Below are 22,245 nucleotides of genomic sequence, written 5' to 3'. Positions count from 1 at the left end.
AAGCAGGCATGCTGTGAGCAGGGGGTCTCCTCCCCCTTACAGCCCCTGAACCTCCTAGAAGGTTTTTCTGAGGAGCGCCCTGTGGTGTCACAGGACATCTCTGTCTTACTGTCTTTGTTCAGATGGGCAGATGTTTGCCTTTTGCCCATTGCACTTGTGAAAATACAGTGGAGTATAAATAATAAATAGGTCACACAGCTGGCAAAATGTGCCAAATTGGTAACTTGCTCCCTCCAAATGTTTATGGAGAGCAAAAGCCTTGTAAACCCCTTCATTTATGCTAAGGACAGAATCATTACAGGTAGCTTTTCCTAATGTCTTCTCCCTGCTCAGTTCACCCTTCTGCTCTGTGATACATCTGGAACAAAGCCAGCTTGTGCTGCTGTGGTGGCACCAAGTCATGCTCCCTGGATATGGGCTGCAACAAACGGGTCACTTCAGCAGAAGCTGCCAAAGGACCCTCAGGGGATAGATACCACTGGGTAAGAACTGCCAATCACTGTCTCTGCTTTTCTGACCTGTTCTGTCCTGAGAGAGTACTTTCATGCTGCTTCTTACTCTTTTTTTCCCCCCTACAAGTACGTTTCTGATCCTCATGGCATGTTTGATGTTCATTGACAGAGGTCATGTGAAGCTGCATGTCCCTCTCCAGGAGCAGAAAGGAGATCACAGTGACTTCAATCTGTGAGTGAAGGGCACACATGCCCACATGGACCTGCTGCAAGAGGACATTCTTCTCATTCCTTCTACTTCATTTCTCCTGACATTCTTCTCTGGCCTAGGAAATTTGGCTTTGTCTCCTGTAGTTTGAACACCTGTATCCTTTCCTAGGCTGCTGGGTGTCACTTTATGCTCCCTGAACTAATGATAGGATTCTATGAAAGTTGTCAGAGGACATGGATTTGGCAGTGGTAAGCCCTGATAATAAAACCACTACAAGTCAGATTTTGTAATCCATCTGCTGAATACCCAAGGATGAACTCAAATATACATGTGAATATTTCAGAAAACATCCCAAATAACTGTAGTATAGAAATAACTTCCTTCAAAATCCCGAGCACTGAAATGTTTGCAATTGCCTATGTAATGTGTATCTTTGTGATCATTAAATTCTGCTCTGTGCTAGCTCTCAACATGTAAGAACAGGTCCTGCATTTACTGTGGGGATGTGACGAGCTAGTAGCAGAGATGCAGTGCTTCCCTGCAGTGCAGTAAGACCAGTGGAAATAGTCAGGATTTGGGTATTGAAAAGCAGAAACTAATGTGTATGTATGTAAAAAACATAGGCAACTTTCTAAATTATTTTCAGGTGTCTTCTTTAATCCATCTGTACAGATGAAAACAATGTCAGATCTCTCCAAAGTCTCCTTTTAAAATGAGTTTTGAAGGCAGTTTCCAGGTAATGTACATTTTCCAGTCAGCAACTCACGTGATGCCATGCAAGGTTCCTATCCTGTTCCTGCTCAAGGCAATTTAAGATTTGACACTGATGTCATGAAGACAGTGGGAAAATATTTCAGTTGTACACTCAGACCTCAGGATCCATTCCTGTCACAGGGAACTGTGTACAGCCAGGGAGCATGGAGGGGTTTTAGGACAACAGTCTCAGCATTGCCAGGAGCATTTTCTGGCCTGATGTGGAGATGCCCATGGGAACTGCTGCCTCTGAAGCTGGCAGAAGGGGTGTTAGGGTGTGCAGTAAGAGGACAGCCACAGCTCTCCTGCTGTGCAGGCTGAGCAGGGCAGCTCACGAGTCATTCTTTCTCTCTTGTGAATGAGAATTGCAAAGGGAGTGTGTGTGTTGCACTGCCAGCACAATAGTCATGTTCTCCACCTGGATTTGTAGATTTGCACTTAAACATCCCCAGTCTGCTCCCCGATTTGTTATCCAAAATGGAGTTTTCACATTAAGTCTGGAGGTGATTTGTACTACATTCTTTTTTGTTCCCCCAGGAGACCACTGGATTTCATTCCTTAGTTAACACTGTCTACCTTCAGAAAGCACACACGTCTTTGCATTATGGTCTCATATAAAGTTGGTAACTTTTGCATGTCAGGAATGAAAAGAAAATGCATAAACAAAATGGGGAGGTAAGGGGTCTAGGAAAGGGAAACAAAAGAGTGTGTCCTAGAACGTTACACCTCTTTGTGGGTGACTTGACTGAGATACAGATTGAAGGGACAGATCTTTTTACCATTACTCCTCAGAACCAAAAGAGAAGAAATTGCTTTGCTGGAAGTCACTTCATCCTGACTGCATTCATATACAGGTGATTTGTCTCAGTGCACAGGGGCATATCCTGCAGTGTTAAAATCAATGGGAATGTTGCTGCTGAAAATAGGGAAAGCATTTTATCTTTGTGTCTGATAACTGATGTCACAAGGTCTTGGAAGGGGTTTTACTGCTCTTAGAAACAATCTCAACTTGTGTTTTATTCCTGGTACCTAATATCTCCATTGTAAGTGGCATTTCACCAGGATGCTGTTCCTTGTGAATTCAGGGAGAAGGTTACACACTGGAAGGCATATGAAACCAGCACTTAGTGAGAAACAAGTAATTAAGACATCTGGATAGAGGGGGACACATCAAAAATAACAACTTAACAAAGTAGGTGTCTGAGAACAAGAAACAGGAACTGGGGAGGTGAGGTTTCAGGTGAACTCATAGCCCAGAACAGTCATGGTTATACTGGATCCTCAACTTGTTGCACTCTCAGCTGCTCTTTCCTCCCTGGAGTCTTTCCAGAGCAGATGGTGCAGCTGAGGCTGCATGGCCTGAGGCAGAGTGCTGGAGCAGCAGCATGATGTTAGCTGGCTTAGCAAAAATTGTCTTTATTTTTTTCTTTTTCAGCCCATGTAGTGTAAGGTGAGGTCTAACTCTGGGCTTACTCTTTTCCTGTGGTTGAATCCACAGAGAATTGGACTGTAATAATAGCAGCAGATTGTATATTTTCTTGTCCTTGGATGGTTTGACAGTAGGTCAGTGATAGCAGTTTTCAGAGCAGTAAGGATTACTATTACTTGTCTGCCATATTTCCCTTTTCCCACTTTCTCCTCTCCCCAAGCCGAATTATATTTTTATGAACAGTTGGGATTTCTTGTGCAAGTTTCTTGCTAGAGCCTGTACAAACCTGGGTTCTGGTTGTTGTAGTGGAGCACTGTCAAGTCTATGCACAGCAACAGTTTCCTAGTTTTCTTTCCAAATACCCCATTCCAAGCAAGCTAAATCTGTATCTCTGAGAGGTTGGTATTCCTCCTGTAATATTTCTGTGCATCCTCATCTGCTGGGTCATTCTGAAGACCAACAGCAGCAGCTCTCCTTCAATGAGTGGTGGTTGCAAATTCCTCAAGTGGGGAAGGTGTTCTGAAAATTTTATCCAAAACCTGGATTTTTCTCTGTATTTTTTTTCATTACTCTGTTATATTTATATATTGCTCTGAAACTTCACATCTCTTAAAGTTGTTTTCAATTTAGGTGTTCAGTAGAGGAGCTAATTTTAGATATGTAGTTATGCTTTTTTTTTTCCTCATAAGAGCCTACTAAATAGAAAGCCACTTTTCTACAGAATATTGTTCTGGTTTGGATTCCACCTTTTCTTCTTCTTTAAGAGTGTTAAAATTATGTCACTTAATTTGAACAGTAGCAAACCTTAGCCCCAAACAGAAATATGCTTTCTCAAGACGTGTTGAGACATCCCCCTGCAGCTATAATGGGTTATCAGCACAACATCTCCACCCTTTCACCAGATGCAACCTCTTAGAAGCAACTTTTTCTTCAGACTTCAGTTGTGTATCATCTGATCTCAACTAGTGTCAAAAGACCCGGGAGCTCTCCGCCTGTCTGCTGGGAGCATTGATCCATTCACCACAACTATTTACAAGATATGAAGTCTTTCCTTCCCTTGCACTCTCTTTCTCTCTTAAAAAAAAAAAAAAAAGAAGAAAAAGCTGTCAGTATTTCAGAAAGTGTGAGCAGCAGATCTTTTTATACTTTAATCCATAAATAAACATTTCTTCTTTTGAACTTCATTAAAATTGGATGTGTTTTCACTGTAAAACACTTCAGCATCCCTATCATTTAGACATATTTCGTGATGAATATTGCAATTAAGTTTTGTCTGTAGGAATAATTGTAGTCTAGAAATACTCAATTTATGCCAAAAAAGTAAATAAGAATTAGACAACAAGATATATATTGCTTATAACAGTAATTTTAGAACAAGATATTAAGCTATGTTCCTGCTGTTTTAACAGGTTGGGCCAAATGCATCTTTGTTTTTATGACCAAACTTGCAGGGAATTTGTGGATGTGAGTTAGGTTTGACTTTTGCACAATTATATCTGACTTTCTTCTGGTAAGATCTGTTGATGTATCACGTTCAAATCTCCAGCTTTGCCTTCCCTGCATTTGACCTGAAGAAAGGAATTCCTGCTTTAAAATGCTCATCAATCAGTGCTTTGTAGTTAAGCGGATAACAAAGCTAAGGCTAAGCCAGTGTTAATTTAACCAACTGTTACATTACTGACAATATTTGTCAGCAAATGATTTTAATTAGACCAGCATAATGAGATAAGTAGGCTAAAACTAAACTAAAACTAAGCAAATTACTAAAACTAAGGAGGGATTCTGATGACAAACAAGTCCTGATGAGAGTAAGAATTTTTTTTCTTTTTGTCACCAGTGTCTGAGTAGCATGTGGGAATGGAGAGACAGCACTAATCACATGAGAAATCACTTAAAAATGATGCTGGTGAGCTGGAATGCTGAGCTGTTGTCAGGAAGGCTTGCAGAGTTTGAGCAAGTGCTGTGTAAACTTCCTGAGCAGCCTTGCATGTCGGTGACACTCCTGCTTGTGTGCCTGCCTTACGTGCCTCGCATGGAGCAGGGCAGGGAAGGCTTGTGGAGGTTAACGTGAAGAGGCAGACCTTCTGAAATTGTAATTAAGAGCAGGTAGGGAAAAACAATGGGGAGAGTAGGCAGGGGAAAATGCAGTATTTGTTTTGAGACAGAAGTAAGAATGGAGAGTCAAAAAGAAAAGCATTGTTTGGTGTTTGAACAAAGAAATGTTTGGGGTGAATAACCTGCTGCTCTGTTTTGTCTCTTTCTCTTCTTACATAGTTTTTTGTTCTGATTTCTGGTGGAGTATTCTGGCCCCTGTGCTATTTCCCCCTGCCTGCCCACGGTCTTCCTGAGACCTGCTGGCAGAGGGAGGTTTTCACAGCCTGAAGTGTTGATTCTGAGAAGTGTGAAGGAAACAGAACCGTGCTGGATGATGTGACTCACCTTGGAGAAGTTGATGTTTTCCGGCTGAAGGAAAGTGTAAAGTTTCAGCTTTCCTAGTCCAGATGTTTTAATGGATATTGCTGCAGTGAGAGAAACCCTGGTCTGCATGTTTGACTCAGTCCTGAACAGGAGAATAACAAGTTACACACTAATATAAATGTTTAATGATTCATGATAAAAAAATAAATTAGATGGTGAGCAAAATACTTGGTTAATTGACTATGGAGTCCTAAGTTCCCCAAAATGTAGCATTCCAGCTAAATATGGCTGAAATATCAGCTGTCATATGATGAATATTTTAAAGAAGATTCTATTATACACCTAGGGGTTCATTCGCTTCAGTAATGAGGACAGTTACCTCTAGGGAAAGGAAGCTGTATTATGCTTGCCACTTAACCAGGGGCTGGTTTGACAGGCATCAGCTCAGAATATATGTGTATATATAGGGAATCACAGCAGCTTGTCTCAAGCTTACTGAGCACGAAATGTTGTGCTGTACAATACTTTGGGTTTCTATCTATGGATTTGTGGATGGCACTGAGTGGGATTCAGACTATTTTTATTCCTGAGTCTGATTGTTGAGATGGAATCCATCACCTACTAAATATTAAATCAGCAGGTTTTTTAAAGAGTAACACTGTCTCTGCTGACTTGAATATCCTTATGTGGCCCAGAGGAAAAGAGAAACAAAGACAAGATGAGAAAACTATCGTCTTTGGCATTCTTCTTAATATTAATGATTTCTCTAGTTTTCAAACTGTTGAAGGCAAAAAGTGAGAGAGTAGAACTTTCACATGGGTAAGAAATGACCCAGGTGAAAAAAAAGCATACATTATAAAAACCGCCGTGAAACTTCTGGAGTTGAATTATTTGTTGGAAGAGATGGGGAAAATGCCTCAACAGATTATTTTTTAAACAAGTTTTGTTTAATTGTTTCCAAATGAACATGGCTGGGAATTACTAGGAATGTGTCAATTCCAAATTACTTGAACAGTTTCACGTAGATGCAATTTATGTCAGATGTTACTCTGAATGTGTTTTCTGAAACCTAGTGTTTGCAAAGGCTGAAGTTTTGAGCTAACTATCCAACTTACATGCTATTGTTCATCTTAGCAGACTGACTGGAATTGTAAATAGTTCCTTCAGGTTTTTCTTTTTAAAGTTGCACTTCATAGACAATATCCAAAGACACCTGTGAGGTGTCTGAATGAATAGTTCTAGTATACCCATGGTTGTCTATATGAACATTCATCATGCACCACTGCACAAATAAAAGCCCATCTCTGTCATTCTTAAAGGATGCTTTAAGACTTTTAAGGATTCTTTAGGATTTTAAAAAATACTTTTCTGATAATGAGCAGGTAGGTAAAATAACAAAGGCATGACAAATGACGGCACATATTTTTTGGTTTTACATTTTGCAAAATAGTCACATTTCAGTTCCAGATATTGAAATGAAGAATTGCAACACCAATCTTCTAAACACAGTGAACATTCTTTAAAAGTTCCTGCTTGCTGACTGCTATGATGGAAGCTCACTTCTTATGCCACTTTTTTAAGGCCTCAGATGACATATCAGAATGTCCTGGATGCCCTGATTTTTAAACAGCACATCTCATACAATCCTATGATAGAAGAATTCCAGTCCTTTGCTTAGTTTCAAGTAATTCTCCTTGTTTAGCCAGATGAATTATCTAGATATCAGAATACACGTGATTTATTCTGATGCTGTTTGTTAGATAAACTGACCCTTCAATGCAAAGAAGGGACAAAATGAAAGTATTCATTAAGTTGATGCCTTTGCATATTTCACATGCATTTTTTAAGATCATGTTACATATTCATCAGTTTTAGTCACAGAGTTGTTGCCATGAATGCTTTGTGTATATGTGGATATCTGAGCTGCTTTGTAGGAGTGGGTGATATAAGGAAAAAATAGAAAAATTTAGCATGAAATCGGGAGAGAATAAGTGAGATGAGAAGTTAGGAGGGACTCTGAGCTATATCATTCCCATTCTATACATCTGAATCCTTAGAGGTTGTAGAGTTTCCTTTCCTAGTATAACTTGGTGCTCACTGGGAGTTTAGGTCAAATATTGATGTTATTTAAAACCCAACAGTTATTATTTTTCACCTTGAGGTAAGGGTTGAATAATCTTAAATTGTCCAGGGACCACAAACTTGTCATCCTATCAGTTCATTCATTGTCTACATTGGCTTTAAGTGTGTGTGAAAAAGAGAATATTTGAATCAAACTTTACTTTCTGTTTTGAAGAGAAGTTGTGTTTCCAGAGTTTGTTTTATATTTGTGCCCTGCTTGATGCGATGTTCTGTTATGTAAGACCACAGAATGAAGACTTTATCAAGACTTGGAAAGTGTGGGAAAAATAAATGGGTTTGTTGGGTTTTCTTTTTGCTTTCAATAATACATGGGCTTTTATTTTTTTCAAAATAGATTAATATTTCCAACATCATGTATCTCAGAATTTTTTTCACAGTGATATCCATGAATTGTGAGAAAGAGTTTGGAGTAATAGTCAAATGTCTGCACGAAGGAAGAAATTTCATCCCAGAAAGCTATACAAAATTTGCAGAGTGGTGTGTCATTTTAAACAAAATCTAAATCAACTGGAGCTGGAAGTTGGTGCTAACACTCAAAACCCTAGCCCAAAGAATTCTCCCTTAAATGTTTTCCCCTCCCTAATTCCTATTCTTCCAGATTTCTTAACCCTTTGTCATGCATTAGAACTGGTTTGCTATAAAGAGTTAAGGGAATCAATTTACTTGGCATAGAGCAGTCAGGCACAAAATTCTATAACCCCATAAGGCCTGTGCTGTTTCCAGGTACGGTTCAGAAATGTCACAGCTGCCTCAGTGGCCGAGGCAGAAACGTGGAACTCGTCCCAAGAGGCTGGTCCAGCCCCTCTGCTGGTCCTGCCATCCCAGCATCTCCTGTGTGTGCTCTTTGTGTGGGCAGGCCTTGGCTGCCTCCTTTCAGAGTGTTTTGGATTTATGGTGCAATGGGTGAGAATGGGTGACCTGTAATTATCCAATCTCTAGGAGGTCGTGGGGACAAAGCAAGCCCGTGGCTGGAACACGCTGCTGCAAGTCATGATGAAGATTTCTTCAAACAGTGGGGGATTTGGGGAAGTGAGTTGTTGATGTGGCAGTCTGCTCTTTAGTAAGCTGTGGAGGTCAAAAGAAAGGTCCATGGGCATAAACTCAATTTTTTTTCCCCCCCAAAGGCCTCAGCATAAACCTGGCACTGCCAGGGCCTTGTTTGGGAATGACGTGACTGACATGTTCTCTGCCTGAGATTTGTGCAAGGCTGATTTAATTGCTACATGTACCTACCCCCCGTTTTGCTCTTAACTCTCTGCTCATTTTTCTTTCCAAGTCACTGTTATAACCAGTGATTTTAGCCAGAAGCAGCTAAAATGACAGAAATCTGTAAAAGGGGTTCATGGTTGGAAGTAGAGCACTACATGCTGAGTGTTGCCTGCCAGCATTTTACTTGGATTTTAAGTGAGGGGGAAGGAAAGTAAGAGAGTTCTATTCTTCATTTTTTAATTAATGCAGACACCATTTTCATTCTGAAGTGTCACACACTGAAAATCAAAGGAACCTTGTATAAATAATAAGGAAAAAAAAAAGGTTCTCCCGATTAGTAATGGAAAACATTTTCAAACAAGATCTACGGAATTATGAGAGGGCTGGCACTTCCTCAAGGTGAAAGTCTCTCAAAATCATAACATAAATTATTGATTTGTCCAAGTCTCTTCTCCATAGGAGATTTACAATCTCATTTTCATAGTTGTCTTAAGAAGGGAAGAGAAAGAGATTCTTATCTAGGTCAGAATGAAAGCATCTTCTTTTTACAAAATAATAATAATAAACCCCTATTTTAGATAAAGTGAATAGGCTATGAAATTATAGAGCTTTCTGTTGATGTCAGGAAAAATTTCATTTAAGAAAATATATTTATAGACGTGCAAGTGCAATCAGAGTCACACTATATGACATCTCAGATACAAGTAAGGATTGTTGTGAATTGTAAGTCAGATATATAAGGAAGATGTCTGACCTTCTTTGATTTTGGCTGATAGTAACTGTCTTCATGAAAAGAGAACTCCCCAAATAAAGAGCAAAAGGTGAAAAGTATGAAGATGCTGGCAAATTAGAAGGGAGGAAGATATGAATCAGTCCCCTTTTTTGCTGCCATCTTAGTTCAAATACAGCAGTATAGGTCCAGCAAATAAAGATCAGGAAAACCAAATGAAAGACTAAGGTAATGTGGCATATAAGTGAAGGTAAACCTTTCTTGATGGGCACTCTGGTAGCAGCTCTCCAGGTCTGGAAAGAAAGGATTTGACTGCTGAGGAACCAAAGAATGAAATCCAAGAAGAAAGCAGTCATCTGTTAATCACTCCAGGCAGGAGAAGAGGGTACCATAACACACAGAAGGATGCAGAAGGTGATGAGCAGAATGCACTGAGCAGGCAGGAGGGGTGTTTGAGCAATATCTCACCTTCTGTGGTGAGAAGTAACAGACTTCAGATATTTCAATCTCATTATAAGCATGGTGGAGAGGGTTAGAATTTGTTCTTAAAACCAAGAAAGGACTGGTGGAGCAAAATACTCCAAAGATTAGTGTTGTATGTCAAAGGAAAAGATATCTTCAAATGACAGACAGTTTAAAGCTAGTTAAGTAAAGTACTTGCTGATCCAGATGTTAAAGAGAAAAACATAACATAGAATTTAGTTATCATCTACTGTGGTAGCCACAAAACACACAAAGCATAGTCTCTAATTTTAATAAAGAAAACTGCATTGCGTTATCCTGGAAGACCTTAGTATGAGCAATGTGTTAAAAATATCATAATAGAAAAGTGAATCCTACTTTGGTTTTAGTCTGGTCATTTCTTCCCTGCTCCTGGTACTCTCTTGCTGTTCAAGGATTCCTCTGTCAAAAGAACTCAAATCGGTTGTAGGTGCAATAGGCAGAATTAGTAAATTTTTTCCTGCCTATTGTCCTAAAGTTTCGTCTGCTGCATACTGCTTCCAAAGGAAAAAAATATATTGCAGAGGGCAGTATTAGATTGCCATATACAAAAGTTGTTAGGCATCTGAGTCTCAATTTTTTTGGTCAGTCTTTGAAGAGGAATAATTGCCCCTAAATATGGATATTTGAATAGGTGTTTGCAGATCTGTCTTTAATACTTGGCTTTTTCCAAGATTTGTGGTTTCAGGATCGGCACTGTTTAGTCAAATAATTCCAGATATATTTGTAGTATGCAATGTAGTCTGAGGCTGAAAATGGGGTTCTGACCTGTAAGGCAAGGATAACTGCATGGGCACGCTTTCTTCCACACCATGTTGTAATAAGAAGCAGGTAGTTGCTACAGGTGATAAGAACTAAGTGAATACTCACTTAAAAATTGCAGATTAAATGCTAAGATGAGATCTGGGTCAAACAACAGTTCAGGAACCAGCTGGACCTGTGTGGGCTGTAAGTCCAAATATTTCCTTTTGGGCTTGCTGTTTCTCACAGTTCCTCAATAGCTGCTGTCCTGCATGGCATTGAATATACATTGAAGTTACCCTAGAAAGTATTTTGCTGGCATAGATGGCTATTTCTGAGTAACCTTTCCATCAGAGATGTGCAGATTGAATTTTTGTTCAAGAGTTGCTAGTGCCCCTTTAAATGCAACCATGTTCTTCCTATCCAGCTGTGCTGTAATTCCATCACAATTCTTGCAACTGCTGTTTGGGCTGCAAGTGAAGCTTCACCAGGATTGTTGCTGGGGATGTAAAAGAATGTTCACATTGTGCTTCAGATTTGAAGAACATCCAGCTTGCAAATGACTAAGAAAAATAGCCTTTGTCAGTAAAATAAGCAGATTTACTTCAGGTATAGTGGAAATGAGTCTAATTGATGAGGAAGGGGGAATTGTTTTTACCAGGTAATTTTTTCTGACCTCGACTAGACATTGTCCCTTTCCAAACACTGAATTTTTCCTCTGTGGAAGAAAAATGTTCTTTGTGACTGGAAGGTTTTGTACATACCAAGGGGCAGTTTTGCCAGAGGACTGGCAATTATCATATAGAAAGTAGTTCAAACTAGGAATCCCCTGGGCTGGTGGGTTTGTCTAGTGTGAAACTCTTTCCTTTTCTTCTCATTCTAAGGGTACCCCTAGGGCTCTTGCCTGGCTTGATTCTGGTCTTGTTTGTGAGGGTGTAAATCAGGAGTAACTCAGCTCCTGTAAGTGTAATTCAGGTAAATGAGATCAGGCTCGTGGTGTTCAATCACTCTGTTCTGTAAAAGAGTTACAAATGGATGTTCATCTAGTTATGGTTTGCATAGATCCTCTGTTTTGTAGTTTTGCTACACATTGTTTCATCAGATGTCCTTCCATTTTCTACTCCTAATAACTACTTCCTACTTAAACTGAAGCAGCTTTCATTTAAAATTCTGTAAAGCTTTTTACAAACTTCAATTACCTGACTTTCATAACATTCCTGTAACATCAGTTAATCAGTAGGGTTGTACAACTGCTGCATCCCATCAAATGTAGCTCCCAGACCAAAAGAAAAAAACCCAAACAAACCCAAACAAACCAACCAAAAGGCATGTTAAGACAAGATTAAGTATGCAGTATTAATTTAAAATGCCTTTAGAATTCAGGGCAAGATATGTTATCTAGTTTACAGGAAAATTTTGAGAGAAAAGAAAAGCAAAAAACCAAGCAAATATGTTTCCTTCATATAGGACATATAGAAGAAATTTCAGACAGAAAGCAGACCTTGTGGACAGATTGGAGTGATATTCCAAACTCATTTGGTTTGAGTGTCCATTTGTGGAATTTCTGCCTTTTACAGTTCTCCCTAAGGGTTTTTCTAAGATATTTAGAAATCTATCAGGAAATCACAAGGCTTAGCTTCCTAATTAGTGTTGTGAAACTGTGTTTAAAGCATACAGAAATTCAGCTACAAAGTGTGTAACATCTCTGAAAATCCTCCTTTCTCCTCCTGCTGAGCAGTGACTCTTAGGATGCCATACACCCTGGGCACAATTTGCAGGCTTCTGTGAGGGGCTTGTTTTTATGAAAATACCTGTGCCTTCCATGAGACAATTCCCCTTCTCAGTCAGAGGCTCTTGCTTGCAGCATGGGAGTCCCTAGGTATGAGTGCAGGTAAATTTGTCCAGGGATTTTGGCCCAACAAAGCAGATGAGATCATGACACAACCACAAGACAGGGCCCAAGTACATTGAAATGAAACAACTCTATTTTCTGTTACAGAAATTGAACTTTCGGGTATGTAAATCTTGATGAAATCTCTTTTATTTTTCTGAAGGGAAACAGGTGCAATTTGCTGGTAACTAAATTTTATGTAGCAAAAGTTAAAAGGGAAACATTTCCAGGAATCTCTTATTGCAAGTCAATATATACCATTAATATGTTCCCTACTGCAGTAACAAGGAAACCTTGGGACCAAGCTCTTACTGATTGATTCTTATGAGCTCAGCTGGTGGTCCTTGGGCCTTATTAAATTCCCCTGGTCTTATTTTTGCACACTTATTCCTTTGAGCTACAGCTTAACTGCACAAATTCTCTCACAACTTGTCGAGCGTTAATAAAATTTGTTGAGCGTTAAGGTTCAAGGTTGGCTCATCCCTGTGATTAAGTCTGTGCAGCTTTCGGCACAGTCAGTTTTGTTGCACTTAGCTTGATTTGCTTTGCTCAAGGCTTTCTGAACAATTGGTTTGCTCAGTGCTGTTGCTAGCCCCAGTTCCAGCCATGTGATGACCTTTCTCCAGCCCTGATTATTTATGTGTATCCTGCAGTTCACTGGGGAAGTGTGTGTTGGCTTCCAAACAAAGATTGCTGTCTATTATACATAACCTAAAAATACAACTGTGAACATGTGTAGGAGCTAGGAGCAGGATCTTTTTCCCCTGGAGTTTATTAACATACTACTGCATTTATTTCAAAACCTACAAGATGGATCTTTTTTAGAGGTTTATTGTTCAAAAGTTGCTCTAATTATAACAACAGACAGACTGATAGGTGCAAAGTAGAACCAGTTACATTCATGGGCTTTATAAAGCAGTTTAAATTATTGCATTTATATATTGCTTTCTTCACTGGAAACCTGGGTTTGCAAGAGGAAATGCCTGAGCTTTGGTAGCTACCTACAAATACTCCAGAGTGAGAGACAAAAATGAGTAAAGTTACAGGTGTTGAAAATGTCCAGCTACCCAGAAGTAAGCAGGATGAAATGTCCTAAATTTATGTGTTCATTAAAAAAGAAAAAAAAAATAAGGTCAAGCAAGAAAGAGAAAAAAATCTGTTTGACTACTAAATATACCTCTCTGCTCCATCTCTCCATCTTTCATTTGTTTAGCCAGATTTCCTAAGATGAGGCTTAGGTCTTCATCCTCTCTGTGTGTGTGTGTGTGTGTGTGTGTGTGTGTGATCACAAGATGACCTTACTCATAGAGTGAGGAAAATCAGAAGAAAAAATTTCTGAATGTCTCCATCATGCAGAAAGCTTCATCTGCCACTCCTACCTACTCCAACACCCAATACCAGTCACAGTTGTGGTGCTCTAATACACCAGGCTGCATTAATTTGGGCTCTCACAGAGATTTTATTAACTTTTGGCTAATAAAAAAGACAATTCCACAAATTTTGTGGTGAGTAATCAGCCATAGTTTATTTCCTTTTCTTTTAAAAAAACCATAACTGTAAAAGCTAGTAAGGTTTGATTTTGTGTTAGGGGAGCAAAAAATATGGGGAAGTGATAAAGCCTTCCTGTGCCTGTGAGTGTCCTGGTACAGCTTGCAGAATATTTGTTCATTCTGCTGCAGGACAGTGAGCACCACGGCTGCTTGGTGCTGCTGTGCACCAGAGCAGGGGCTGCCAGGGGTCAGGCTCAAAGGAAGGATGGCTTGGAAATACAAATGTATCTCATTACTTTTACTCCCTCGTGAATTCTTGTCTGGCCTGTGAATTCCTGCAGTTTGCACTTACCTAACCCTGGATATTCAGTGCTGTTAAAAAGTTTCCGTTATCATAAGCTATAAATTTTATTCACCACACCCAGTCCCATGAGCATCTGAGCACCTGGTCTGACACACCATCCAAAAAGACAAAGCAAAATTGTGCTGAAAGTGGTAGTGGGAATTTGGGCATGAGAGATACATGTGAAACCCATAAAAATGGCAGATGGGTGTTCTCCCAGGCTGGCTGTGCTAAGAAGAGACTGGGTGAGCAGTAGCAGAGTGGAAAACCAACAGAAATTAGAGTCTAATGCCAGTTGCACAGGAAGGATGGAGAGAGGTGAGAGGGAGTTCAGAGGGCAGTCAGGCAATGTGAAGGAAAGGACAACTTCCAGCTGTAGAAAATTGCAGGGAGGAGACCAAAAGGAAGCAATTCTCGCAGACAGTAAACACTTTTGCTATTATAGTAACTCAAATTAATAAATATTTATCTTCTTAAACTGTCCAAAGAACTTGGACCTCACTGGACTGGTCTCTGAGTAAATGTGAAAACAGTCTCATTGGGGCTTCCTAGAGAGATCCAGCGAGTTTATTGAACAAAGCTTGTGACAACAGGTCAGGATAAAAGCATGCAGGTCTCCTGGGCAAACTGCTGTGCTGGCTCTGCTCCCCCCTGTGCATAACAGACTCTGCTCTGCTCTGCAGCAACTCCAGCAATGTTTGATGCTGCTCAGATACTGCAGCAGAGTGCATATATATAGCAGGGCTCTGATGCTGATGCTCTGAAAGTGTTGCTGCTTTCTGCTCCTGCTGCACTCAGTCTCCAGAAGGCAACTCTCTCTTGTGCTTTCATTTGGCATGACAGAGGGACTACACACCATCTCCAACCTTTGGAGGTGGTGGTACCCATAGGATGAGTTGGGGTCAAAGAGATAGGCTGGAATAAGCCTCCAGAGATTACAATGCCCAAACCAAAGTTAGAATAACTTCAGATTTAAACCAGGTTAACCAGGACCTTGTCCAGTCTTGTTTTCAAAATCTCCCAAGACAAGACTCCACCATGTCCCTGGACAACCTCTTTCAGTGCTTAATCATGCTCAGTCTACATTTTTATCCTATTATGTCCAATTTGATCTTGTCTTGCTGCAACTTGTTGTGACTCTTGCCTCTTGCTGAGCACTCCAGAAAAGAGTTCGGCTCCACCCTCATGTAAAGTCCTTTTTCTATAGTAAGAGACTACAATTAAATTCTCCTATATTCTCCTCTTCTCCAGGCTGAGCAAAAATGTTCCTCCAGCTTCTCCTTGGATTTAATCTGCTCCAGCTCCCAGCTAAAAGACTATTCTCTGGACTCCTTCCAGATTGAAAGGTATATGTCTGTATTGGTGAGCCCCAAGCTGGACCAGATGCAGCCTCCCAAGAGCTGAGTAGGAGCAGTATTCCCCTTGTCTTTCTGGCTATGCCCTCTGCAAAGGCAGCACTGAGTTCTGCACCCCTGTGGCTCCTTGGGTACACCACCACTTATTAGTCCTTAGACTTTGAACTGTTGCCTGCTGCCCTTTGAGTGTAGGAAAATTTTCATGTACTCTGTTGTATGTCACCCATTTGCCGGTGTGTCATGCTAATCCTTTGGGGAAGCCCTATAACCAGCTAGGAGAAATGAGGGCTGCAATTGAAAATGCTTTAGCCAAACTTTTCAATTCCTGGAAAAATCCCTGGAGAGTAGATTATGGATCAGAATAGCAAAAAATTTCCTATTCACTTATAATATTAATCATCATCATCATCTTCACAATCATAATCATCATCTTAGAATTAAAAATTTTCTTTAAAAAAAGATGTGTATCATTGTGTGTGAAAGAATAAGACCCTTTTCCATTTGTGTATTTCTGCCTTGAAATTGATAGAATGCTTCAAAATGACTGGAGGTTAGTATACATTTAACAAGAAATTTTCTAGACTTTATCATAAACAGTAACTTCCTTTTTGGTATATATCTTATTTATGAATGGAGGAAAATTAGTGCCGCATAAATTCAGGTTTTATTGCTTTTGCCATTCACCCACTGAAATCTCAAGCAATGAAAAACCTGCTGCCTTTCTGCAGCCCCTGTAGTGAACTGGGCATCAAGCAGCTCATACTCTGAAAATCTACCAAATTCACTTCTTTTAAAAATCAGCACGGTGTATTCCCTTTTGGCAGAAGGAGCAGTTGAATACAGCGATCAGTGTGTAATTTAATTTCTTTCAACCTGTGCAAAATGAATGTTTCATAGCCACAACAGAGGCTGAAGAATTGGAAAGCCCTTGTCCCAGTGCAGCACAGAAGAAGGAAGTACATCCTGGTTCTGTCCACTATGAAATATACCTCAGACTTCCATTTCCAGCATTTGTCTCTCTTGTGCATGTGGAAATAAAGGAGATAAGACTGATACTTATTTATGGAGATGTAATGCCCTCTGTTTGTGTAGCTGCAGGAATGCTCAATTTATCAAAACAAAAAGATGTACTAGATTGTCTTAAATTTTTTTCTATAGGATATTCTTGTTTGAGTCTTTTGTTTTTATACATTAATAAGTTAAATGCATGAGTTTCAGATGACACATAAGAGAGAAATTTTGAACAAAAAGGTTTTGCAGGCCTCAAGGAAAATCATCTTCCATGAGCAGCTAAAGGTTTGAGGAATGGTCCGCTAGGATGCAGAACAGAAATGGTCCACAGTAAAAGCCTGGATTACAAATTGATATTTTATACCATAGCTGACATGATCTTATGGTCCTAAATAGCTTGGCTAATCTGAAGGTTTTCACTACCTTCACAGAAAATGTGGGAGAAAGAAGAATTTTCAGTTAGCAGCAAGTAAATCAGACTCATAAATTTTATGTTGAACCAGGCTCTGTTTTCCAGTATACTTCTCAGGCTGTAAATGATGTTCTCATCTTGTTACTGTTCATTAACCCAAGGATGTGAAATCATTCTCTATATCTGGTCTCTCACCTCTCAACAGATCTCCCCTTCCCTTTCTCCCTCTCTCCCACCCCCAGTTCCTGTGTAAATAGTACAAGTTCATTCATCACCAGCTAATCAGAAGACTGTCATGATCTACTGGCTGCAAAATTTGAGACTACTTATATTTTCATCTGTAATACAGAAAAATATATTTGAGAAACTGCTGGACAGAGAAATAGAAAGAGATGTGTGTATTTCAAAGAATACTAAGTTCTTGTTTTGCACTAGTTTTTACATTAGTTTTTTTTCTTGATCATGTAGACTTTGTTTTATGTGCTGTTGTTCACATTTGACCTTCTTTTGAGTGAAGCTTTTAAATGGGAACTATTGCTGTAAATGAAATATAGAAAATGTATACAAATATATACAGGAAGAGAAAAATAATCTTGATACTATTAATCTCACAAAAGTTAACACAAGTGGACCTTTAGTCATAGAGATTTCAAATGTGAAGGATTTATTTAATTTAATTTTCAAGGCAAGTTTTGATAGCTTTAAATAATAAACATTTTGTTTAAGAAAAATCTCAAGAAAGCCCTCTCTCCATTTGAACGTATATTAATATTCCTTTGCTTGAGACCTCCCTGAACTGTCTTATTCTGTGACTTTTAGGCTGTTGACTTTGTCTTTTTTGCGGGTAATGTCAAGCTTACTTGTTCAATCTAAGCTGTGTGGCTGAGGCACTCAGCATTATCCATTGTTTGAACAAGGTCTTGTTGTGTGCTCTGGCTGATTGACTGCTTATTCTCAATAAACAAAGACTTGCACTCAAGGTCTTTGAAACATTTCTTGCTCAGCTAGTCAACTTATATTCAGAGAAGGCCAACTGTCCCTTTCCTATATTCATTTATTCAAATAGATAACTCTTTTCTCAGACTCGCTATCTTAGAAAGGAAGAGAGAGCAATCAGGAGGAAGTATTATTTTTCTAGTCCTAATTATATTTCTGTTTCAGGTGTAGGGGTTTTCTGGATACATCTTTAATCTGAAGTCAAAGCAAAAGATATTTTTAATGAGTACCATTTGTTCTGAAATGGGATAAAGTGAAGTCCTTGTAATGCTAGAAGAGGAGCAACACTGAAACCCATTGTTTCCCTATGAAAAGAGAGGGAACCTGGAGTTGTGCTGTGAATATCTGCCGAGGGTGATGCATAGCTCAGAGCTTCATTTGGGAAGAGTATCAGTTGTCAATATAAACCCTTTGCAGGTGATTTAGTCAATAGTTCTTTGCATAGTTTTCCTCCTTCACTGACACAATTGATTAACATAAGCAGTTTTAAAAATATCCTAATACTGCAGAGTCACAGTCTGCCCTGTTGTCTTTTAAAAAGTGCTATAAAATCAAGGTTTTTTTAGACTTACCATTCTGTATCTCTAATATGAGAGATTGCTAAGTAGTACTTTCGCTGTCTACTCTAGAGGAAAGATGCAAGCTGGAGGTGCAGATCTGATTTCACTTTACTGTGAGGGGGAAAGAGAAACCTCCTGCAGGTTGCTGACATTTTGCTGTGGTAATGACTCCACTGTGCTGTGCAGACACAAAATAACACAACTGCCTGTCTTCTGCATTCACCATTCCCTTCTACCTACTCCTATGCAAGGAAAAGTCATATAAATGTGAGATCAGCAAAGTTCCTCCAAATAAAAGCAATGGTGTAGCTATAAAGGGGAGCATTTTATAACATATGGTATGTATGCAACTGACAATTTTTATGGCAATTCTATAGTAAGAGTCAATCAAATAAATAAAAAAAAAAGGATGAATCCTAACATATTTGAATAAGTTCTCCACCCATTCCTTCTTAGTCTCTTTATTGGGATTGGATTAGGTTGGGGATGGAGAAAAATATTGTATTGAACTTTTTTTTCCTCTCTTTCTTCTCTCTGGTTGTAAGAATTGTTTTAATATTTACATAAATTTAAAGTCCTATGCACATCTGTATTGCTATGTGCATAAAAATATGCATGAAAGATGTGAAACTTTCCTCATACTTGACATTCCTTTACTGAATAGTGGAAGTTTATTCTTATGCTTGCATTGATTAAATAATTAATTCTTTTGAAATATGATATTCTCTATATAAACATCACTGTAATTTTTTTGGTTCTCTATACCATTAATATTTGGAGGAAAATATGTACCTTGAAAAGTTAATTGAAGTTAATTGAAACATTTTTCTTGCAATGGCAGATCACACGTAGAGAAAGTGAGATGAGGTCAATTCAAATAGGTGTTAACATGAGGGAAGAGTCAAAGTCCATTTTTCTTGTATGAGAAGGAGGCTAATTTAGTAGGAACATTTAGTCATGGCTTTCTGTAAGTGTACCACTCTGTGGAACACGTAATTACACAGCAGTAGTTCTAGGTAACTGTGTGCTGGAAAACAGGGCACTATTAGGATTGAACCCCAGCTTTATAATCCTAAGAAATGAAGAGCAGTTTGTATGTAATCTGTCATTGTACATACACTCTGTTAAACCTTAATTTGGTTGGAAAGGAGAGGTTCTGGCTGATTGATGTGGCTCCATTCCTACTGCCTGTAAGTCTGAAATGGCAGATATTGCTCCATCCCTGTCAGGGGGGTTCCTAAGAATTTCACATGGGTCTGCCTGTCTTTCTGCATTCTTACTTCCATTTCCAGTGGATTTTCACCTTGGTAATTGTCCTCATCTGGTAAAAGGCAATTCCATTGCTCTGGCTGGTACCTCAGGCGTCCCGTTCTGTGCGGCTTATTTATCAACATTTGAACAATGCACACTGTCCCCCTATGACCCTCATTCTATCTGATTTTTTCCTTGTCAGAGACAGCTCCTTTTGAGTAATTATTTTGATAGACTAATCACTTTGTGTCTGGAGACAGACCCTGATAGATTCATTTCCATTTAGACTTTTGGATCCTATGGTTCCTTATACCACCCAGCATCCTGCATTCCACAGCCACACTAACCAACATAAATGACACCTGCTGCATTTGACCTAAACATTTTCCAAAAAAGAGATGAAGCTTTTGCAAGAATGTCTTGGATTTTTTTTTTTTTTTAAAGTACAGGAACATCCCTACACATGTACACATATAATGCTAACTGTGTGGAAAACAAGGTTTTCAGGAAGTAGTCACGTTTGTGAGAGTTTTATCATGTAGTCTTGTGTAGCCTTCAAAATTTACTCCTGTGATGGAAGTCCCACTGTGCCAAGTAAATAACAGTTTTGGTTTTAATCAGTATTCTAGACATAAGTTATCTTGAACATGGTATTTCATTGTTTTAGCTATACAAATTGAGATAATACAGCATTTCTTGTTAAACACTGGAGATGTAGTGCAAGTTTTTAGATTCTATGAACATTTCTGATGCAGCAGAACAACACTGGTATTTGAGCTTGAGGACAACTTGCAGTTGATCAGGACTAAGTACTCTTCTTATGGTGGAGATGATGTTAAATGACACTGATGAACTCATGACATTCTAATTCAGCACCAGTAAAATAAGTCAGTACTAATTAATCCTAATTCAATAGAATAAGTCCTCTGTCCTAAGGAGAATGCACTAAGGCTAAAAATGCTACTGAATTGCTTTGTTCCTCTTTGTTGCCAGAAATTTCATTGAGATCAGCTTAATCTGGCTGGTCTTTGGGCAGAAATTATTGAGAGCGGGAGAACTCAGGTAAGCAGGAACTGGCCACTGACTGAGAAATATGGGTTCATTTGTATCATATTTTAGGGGGTATAAATGAAAGTTATTAACAACCAAGTTTCATACCAAATTCTCTCTAGTTATATGATTTCAGTTACAAGCAGTGAAGTTAATTAAGCATGGTATCAATGTGGGATTTTGAAGAGTTAAAGAATCTGAACAGGTGTGAAAGATTAGATGTAGCTGAGAACAGTAAGCTGGTGGAAGAAAATCCCTTGAACAAAGACTGAATGGAATAAACATCAGTATAAGAAAAGAGATCACCTTGCTCAGGAGAAAAGTTTTAGAATTAGGTGTTTGTTTTCCCCCACCTCAGTAAAATCTATTCTTTTCATAATTAGCAGTTCTTGTGTGATTATCTGAGTAGGGTGTTTGTGCTTTATGATTAACTGAGCACCTGTATATCATATGACTAACTGAAGTGTCTTCAGCTCTTTCTAGTGTCACAAAAGGTTAAGAACCAGTCTTTTTGATGTACAGTAAATGCTAATTGGCATCATATTTTACTGGAAAAACTCATTGTCAGTCAAAACAGAAAACTGCATTTTTGCAATCAGCAGCTGTGGCTGTCCTTGCTTGGCAAGTTATAGTCTTTATCCAGGCAACCTTCTATCTGTCCTGAAAGTTAATTGTTGGGGTTTTTTGGGGTGGAGATGGTGATTTTTAAAATATTTAATTTCTTTTTTTAAAATTCAGGACATATTAAAACAGGGTGCAGAATAAAAGGGGGTATGAATTTAGATGAATAATTATTTAACATGTGAAAAAACCTCCCATCTTTCTAAACTGAAGAGGAAAGAACCTAATACATAATCATGAATTTTCTGTTTTGCTGTTTCTGTTCTCTTCATGTTTCATTTCTGCAGATATGATTGGAAAAGAGCAATAGGATGTAAAAGTCCAGTATTTTTCTCAAATTGATAAGAATTTTGTTTACACTGACAAGGTTTTTCAAGTCTCAAATGAATGGTCTTCTTTGACCTCGCAAAGCCCTTGATACGTGCACACACAAATAACTGCAGCAACTGGTGCCAGAGTGACCAGGCCCAGCCCAGGTGTGAGTACATAGTTCTGCAAGTAAGCACATAGAATTACAATCATATCTCTCAAACTTAATTGCCTCATAGAAAATAAACACTCCCAGTTACATGATCTCCCCTATTGCCAGGACAATACAAATCACAAAGATCTGTGATAAGACTCTGCTTTTAATGAAAGAAGATTGTATTTCTCCTCAAATCCCTCTAAGTCTTTGACT

The 22,245-nt window shown here is 38.9% G+C and overlaps 1 long non-coding RNA gene across 1 annotated transcript; it reads left to right on the top strand.

Annotated features, from left to right (window-relative positions):
- Window positions 1–584: 584 nt before the first annotated feature.
- On the top strand, window positions 585–7,703 carry LOC117005644. The gene is made up of 3 exons (XR_004419860.1): window positions 585–817; window positions 1,336–1,399; window positions 5,120–7,703. It is a non-coding gene; the product is annotated as an uncharacterized LOC117005644 (long non-coding RNA).
- Window positions 7,704–22,245: the final 14,542 nt, after the last annotated feature.

Source organism: Catharus ustulatus, chromosome 1 (genome assembly GCF_009819885.2).
Source record: "Catharus ustulatus isolate bCatUst1 chromosome 1, bCatUst1.pri.v2, whole genome shotgun sequence".
Lineage (NCBI taxonomy): Eukaryota > Metazoa > Chordata > Aves > Passeriformes > Turdidae > Catharus > Catharus ustulatus.
This window is presented reverse-complemented; position numbering and strand designations above follow the sequence as displayed.